The sequence below is a fragment of the Triticum dicoccoides genome, chromosome 4B (genome assembly GCF_002162155.2).
Source record: "Triticum dicoccoides isolate Atlit2015 ecotype Zavitan chromosome 4B, WEW_v2.0, whole genome shotgun sequence".
NCBI lineage: Eukaryota > Viridiplantae > Streptophyta > Magnoliopsida > Poales > Poaceae > Triticum > Triticum dicoccoides.
The window spans coordinates 243813536-243820713 of record NC_041387.1 but is presented as its reverse complement, the minus strand read 5'-3'; positions in this window follow the sequence as shown (position 1 = coordinate 243820713).

The window sequence follows — 7178 nt, the reverse complement described above, 5'->3', positions numbered from 1 at the left end:
TCCTGTTCTGGTCGAGGCGAGCGGCCCCGGCAACACCACCGCCGGTCGCCGCCCCGGCCCCTGCCGGTTGCTTCCGCTGCCAGCCCACGCCCCCGCCCCCGCGCCTGCCGTCGCCAGCCGCCACCTGGTCGGAAGACCTAGAAATACGCCCGCCGGCACCTGGTCGGAAGACGTAGAAAAATGCTAAGTGTTGCTTTGTTCGATGCCACCTTGTCGGAAGGTCCCACTTGTCAATGATACGAGAGAGCCGTAGTTTTATATAATGTATAGACAAATTCCCATACATGAGAAACTATCCCTCTCTAGCCCAGCGGTAGCGAGCGAGCGAATCAAGCACGAGGTCGTGGCTTTGAGTCCCGCCTCGTGCATCTTTTTTGGGCGAATTAACTCTTGGGCACGCCTGTCAAATGGGTCCCGCCTGTTAGTGTGTGCCCCGCCTATCTGTTGAATATTAACATTTAAGAAAAAATGACACCTAGACAGTGACACATAAGCGAGGTTGCTGAGGTGGTTGCCTAATCATCCTAATGCATTCAAAATAAAGGGTTGTGACCATTTTATATTGGTCATTATCAGCTAGACGTGAGGCAGTGGACAGTGTTGCCAGCTTTACGACCATTTCCTCTAATGAAATTATGACCTTTCTGACCAAAATGGTCGTTATGGTTTAGGGTTTGTAGCCCCCAGCCAACTTTTGACCAATTGGTCTAAAATGGTAATAAATTTATGACCAATTCTTCCAGGGTCATTGACAAAAGGTCACTTGTTGACCTATTTCTTGTAGTGCTACAGGGACAGACCCGAGCACAGATGTCGTGCCAGTCCTTAATCATGAGGCGGTCGCGGGAGGGCTCGCAAGGGCGCAAGACGTTCTTGGCAAAAAAGCGCCAGTCAGGCAGTTGATAATCTTAAGGCACCTTGCGAAGAAAGGTAAACTAGATCTGATAGATGCAAAAGGGATACATGGCGCAGGGACGAACATGCACAGCCTGGGGATGATGCAGCCTGAGGGGCGCCCCCAAATTAAACGAACTAGAGAGATGTCACCTGGTACCATCGTTGAAGAGGTGTTGGGGTAGCCAAAGATGCGCGTTGCTGGAGTCGTTCCTCATAAGCCGCCCTGGTGCCAAGCCTCGGGAGGCCTAGGGGGCCCAGGATGCTCCTGGGGGTGATCCTCCATCTCCACCAGGATCACCTGATGCCTGGCCTTGCGAGCAGCCAAGGCATCCCTTGTGTAGCGCTAAAACACCATAGCCGCGCCTGGTAGGCCGAAGGGCATGCAGACGTAGCTATGGGGTGGACCCTCGCATCGGCCGACACGAGACAGCCATAAGAGCTGTCGTGATGTGGCCCTATTGAGCCCTACGATGTCAATGCAGACACAGAACTCCTTACCCTAGCCAGGACAATGAGCCATGCCTCGCGGTAGGCGACAATCGCCTTGCAGAACCCTTGCCTCTTGAATCTCCTTGATTGCCTTGCTGGTGAACTCCTGAACGCCTGGCGCCTCCCACCTAATGCCTTCTCCTGGGAAGTGTGCTTTGAAGAACGCCTCCACCTTGTGCCCGAGCGCCTCCCTCGTGACCCTGGCTAGGTCTAAGGCCCTCCCAAGGAGAGCCCCCGAGCCCAGCCTAAGAGGGGCACCGGGCACGCCTCCATATGCGATGGGTGAAGGCGTCCCGTTTGGGGATGCGGGGCTTAGTGCGACGTCCTCGGGCGATGCTTCCTCATGGGTTCCCTGACCAAGTTGCAGCTTCTTCGTCTTGGAGGGAGGGCACCGCCCCCATCTTTAGGGTTTTCGACTGTTGTAGCCTAGAAGGCGCGCTCGAGGGAGCACACCACGTCTTTTTCCTGGCATGCGACCATGATGACGCTGCTGCTTCCCCGCAACTTGAGGACGTTGTAGCCATAGTGCTTCGATGCCATGAATTCGGCGAGTGTTGGGTACCCTAGGATGGCGTTGTATGGCAGGTGAATTTTGGCGACGTCAAAGACGATGAGCTCGGTGTGGTAGTTGTTGCGCTCGCTGAAGGTGACAGGTAGGCGGACCTGCCCTATCGGGTGTGTGGAACCGTTGGTTACTCCTAAAAATGGCTTTGTTGGCTGAAGATGGTAGTACGACACTTGAAGTATGTCGAACGTTTGAACAGATAGGACAATGAGCCCCGCTCCACCATCGATGAGAGTCTTGGTGACAACCACATTGCTGACGACGGGAGAGCATAGCATGGGGAGCGCACCGGCAGTGGCCGCGCACTTGAGTGTGTCTGAGGAGCTGAAGGTGATGGCGCACTTGGACCACCTGAGAGGGGGAGTTGCTTCGGGCTTGGGGAGCGCTGCATTGACCTCGCGCACGAACTGCTTGAAGATACGGTGAGAGGATGGGGCCTGCGAGCCGCCTAGGATGCAGGCGATGGCTCGAGGCTCCTGGAAGCCCCAGCCCCCTCGTCATGGTGATGCTCTTCGCTCCTTCTTGGAGGTGGAGGTAGTGGAGGCAGACCAGCATTGCCCTAAGGGCGCTCCTCACGAGGCTACTCCCTACATGCGCCCTCACGAGGTTGGCCCTGCCAACTGTCCTCCCGAGGATGGTCGCGCCAATCCTAGCGGTGGTCACGTCCGTCCTAGTGTCCTCCTCCTCGGCCACCTCCGTGGTCGTAGCCTCAATGCTACGCTCTAGGCGTCGACTGAGGTGCCCGTCGCGTAGGGCCCTGAGCTCCTGGCAGTCGTTGGTGTTGTGGCTGTGGACATTGTGGAAGACGCAGAACGGTCAGTTGCTCTTGGACGACTCAGGGTGGTCGCAGCCGCGCTTCATCACTGGCTCGGCCGCAAGCACAGCCGGCCCCTTCCGCTTCATATCCTTGGCCTTGGCCTTCTTGTCTTCTGAGTCAGCATCGGGGAGATCGAGGAGGGAGAGGCGTCCCTCCTCAGCCCTTACGCACTTGTTCGCCATGTTGAACATCTCCAGGGCTATGTAGAGGTCCTCATGGATGGTGAGCTCCTCCTTCATCTTGACATCGCGAAGGCCATCAGTGAACGCTGAGATGATGGCCTCGTCTGACACCTTGGGCGTCTTGAGGCGAAGGTTGTTGAAGCGTTGGATATACTTCTGCAGGGTCTCTCCGGGCTGCTGCTTGATACGACGCAGGTCACCCGCGGCCGGCGGATGGTTGTGAGTGCCCTGGAAGTTGGCGATGAAGCGGACACACATCTCCTCCCAAGAAGAGACTGATCCCTCGAGAAGGTTCAGGAGCCAAGAACACGCGCCATCCTTGAGGGCCATCGGGAACCAGTTTGCCATGATCTTCTCGTCACCGCTGGCCCCCTTGATGCTCAGCTCGTAGAGCTGCAGGAACTCGGCGGGGTCGACGGTGCCGTCATACCGCGGTGGCAGGTCAAGCCTGTACTTGCTCAGCCAAACGACATTGCAGAGCTCCGGGGTGAACACGCGGCATCCTGCTATGGCCACTAGGGCCTGCCAAGGAGGTAGAACTTGGTCCTGGTGCACGCGCGCCGCCACCTCCTGTGGCGGTACGCGGGCCTGACGCGGTGGTGCAGGGAGTACACGCGCTTCTCCTTGAGGTCACTGCACCACCTGGCAGCTCACTTCTTCCCGCACTGGCGCCTGGCATGGTGGGTCGCGTCGCGGCGCCACACGCCTTGGCTCGATGATGACGCCTTGGGCCGGAGGTGGTGGAGGATCCCTATGAGCCACGTCACCCGCAGTAGGCTGTTGCTGAGCCGATGAGCACGCCGGTGCGGTGGAGCCCTCGGTCGCGGTGACGAGCTCAGCGATCCGCTCGAGCCACTCCTTGTAGAAGTCGTTGACTGGGCGGTAGCGAAGGAGCTCTTGCGCCATGAGCAGAGCGGCCTGCGCATTTGCCGGGACGTGACGCGCATGGGAGAATGAAGCTACTGTGGTCAGTAACAGAGTGGCGGTGCACCCATCACGGCGCAGCAATGGGTGCAGCGAAGAAGCTTGCTGCTCGTGGCGGGCAGGGCCCGTGGCTGCGTTGGCCACCAGAGACGGAGCACGACGAGCACAACCATCGCCCTTCGGAGCCCTCTGAGCAACGCGAGCGGCGACTGCGACCAGACGCTCGGTGTGAGCTCGACGTGCGTCGGCCATGGAGTTGTCGGAGTGACGGTGGATCGATCGATGGAAGAGAAGGTCCGACGCACCCCTACTTGGAGCGCCAAATGTCAGATTACGGGTTCCGCAAACCCTTGAAAGATTCGAACTCTAGGGTGCGTGCGGAGATCTCAACCTACCAAGCCTGCCTACTCGCGATTCTCCTAAGCCTAGTGCGACGATCTCGAAGAGACAAAGAGACACAGTAGTTTATCCTGGTTCGGGCCACCTTGCGGCGTAATACCCTACTCCAGTGTTTAGGTGGATTGCCTCAAAGGGCTGAGGACGAACTAGTATAGTGGATGAACTAGCCTCAGGAAGTGAGGTGTTCTTGAGCACGAGAGAGATGGTGAGGTGGTCCGGTGAGAATGGATTTGATCCCCTTCAATGGTGGTGGCTAAGTCCTATTTATAGTGGCCTTGGTGCTGTTCCCAAATGTTGGCGAGAAGGGATACCACAACGGCCGGATTTGAAAGGGGACAAGTAGTATAGCTTATCCTAACAAAGTGGTCCTCGCCTGCGAAAAGCCCCTGGTCGTGACGCTGTGGTGGGCTTGGTGATGACCGCCGTCCTTCCGTCGTGGCGGTCTTGGTCTTGTTGCACCAGAATGGAAACCTTTGGCTGATTCCTCGGGACTCTGCGCCTGCGGCTTGCCTCCCTTGCACCAAAGAGGAAACTGGCGCTCTACGCCCACTGGCGCCCGCCTGGCCTTGGTCATCACGGCTCACGTCAGCTGAGCCTCATGAGGTACACCTTGCATAGAACTCTCCGCCCTTGGGAGCCTGCCTGAAGAGGCTGATCCTCTCGGGGGTCTTGGCGTCGTCCGCCTCGGGAGGCTTGGCCCCCCGCGAGGGTCTTTAGCTGTTGATGTCGAAGCTGGTGCGTACCAGGCCGTCGAGGGAGCCACATGGTGGGCCACAGGCGGGCAAGTCTGGATACCTGCATATCCAGAATGCCGACAGGCTCTAATGGAGGGGTGTGGTGGAGGGGAAAGAAGAGGGGGTGGTGGAAGGGCAAAGAAGAGGGGAAGGGAGGGCTCCAATGGAGGAGTGGTGGAGGGGGAGCATTGGAACAAGCAAGGTGCAAGGAAAGGGGGAGAAAGGAAGGGGGAGAGGAAGAAGAAAGGGGAGGAAGGAGGGGAAAGGTGGTAGGTGGCTCGCGACCGTAGCAGTAGCGCCGGGCACCAAAGCACGCTACTACTATGAGTGCCAGCCAAAATATCTATTGGTAAGTAAAACTAGCTATAGCGCTTGTTCAAAAACCACGCTACTGGTACATGTTTACACATAGAAGAAATAGCAGTAGCGCGTCTAGGTGATCATGCGCTACATATGTTTTCTTAACAGTAGCCCTAGTTAGACTACAAATGCCACTAATATTTTTTGGTCGGGTGGTGTGGTGTGGGAAACTTACTAGTAGCATGCCCTCTAGAAACCCACGCTGCTGCTAAGTTGTACTAGTAGCGTTCTTTATAACATACGCTACTGGTAATTATCAGTAACGTGGGGCCCAAAACACACGCTACTGGTAAACTTCTATGTATAAGCCTTTTCCTAGTAGTGGTTATGCCAGCTGCTCGGTTGTCTCAGCAAGATTGTGCCCTTGACTCTTTAAAAGATGGGCTGCAGTAAATTGACTTTACTCACAATCTATGTGTAATGATTCTATGTATCTGAGTACTTTACATCATTAATGCTCAGATCCGCATTGTACACACTTTGTTGACCAACCATCGGCTTCAACGTCCTTGGCGAGTAGCCTAGGAGTGTTTTCCTACTTTATAAAGCCTTTATGAGGGAAAAAGTTTTACGGCAAACGAGGCAGTCCGGCCGTATGGTTTTATAAACAAAGTCACGTGGAGAGATACGTTATATTACTATTTAATGTAAGAAACATCTTCTAAGAAAATACTTCCTTTATAAGTTCCTTTTCCCAAGATTTCATGTTGATCATGATCATGAAACCTCACCTCCGGTCAATGTGGGAGGAAAATGTTGAGGTTCTAGTTTAGGGAAAGTTCTCGAACTCTATGGTCTTTAATAAACCTAAGTTTTCACTTCCGTCGTTGCCGACCAATTATATTCTTAAGATTGCTAGTATTTGGCTTCACCCAGTTTGAGGTACTTACCCGGATGACCCGAAAGTAATAATCACAGAGGTGCTCCCTTTACCCCCTAGCTGAACAATCGGGAACATAAGGTTAACATAGGAGCCAGGCAACCCAGCTTGGTCGAAATATTAAGCCAAACTAATGCACATTTATGCCTTTATAACAATAATGACGGAAGGCAGCGCTTGTATATTGAATACAAACATTAATGATATATGTTTATTTTGACTCCATTGCGACTATTTATCATTTCAAAGTGCCCATCGTCGGCTTCTACCCCTTTGTAGATGCTATGTAGGGTGTTTCCGCAGTAACAAGACAACCCTTAGCCTACATCTCGGTGCCTGGAGGTGGTTGCGTTAGTGGAAAGGAGGCAATCTGATATGCAGGCTTTATAACTTTCACTTATTCATAGGAGCTTAAAGTTGGGACGCCAGTTACTGGCCCCTGGTTAGTGTTCGGCATTAGCCGAGGTCAAGCCATTAATACGTCTAAATTAGATCAAAGCTTTTTGGTGCCAATCTGAAATTTATCTTAAGAATTGGTGCTTCTGCCATGCTTTAACATGACACATCCAATCTCTAAACTTCAATTGGGTCAACCCTCGGCTTTAGCATCCCTTCCCGAAGGCGGAGTATTTCTCATAAGCTAGTTTAGTGAACTAGACTTCAGCGGCTTTAGAGAGAAACCAAGCCATCCAGCTATTGACCACTCACTCAAGTCAAGAAAGGAGTAGTAGAAAAAGACTTTGCAATGACATGGAAGAAAACACTTGTTAAAAATGGATCATCTAAATTTAAGAGCCCCCGGTTAACTTGGGCAAAAGGAGTGTTTTTTAACAAACACCAATTTTAACAAACAGAGTTTTTAACAAACACCTTTTTTATGAACAAAGTTTTTAACAAACAGTTTTTGTTTAACAAAAATATATTGCTTCGT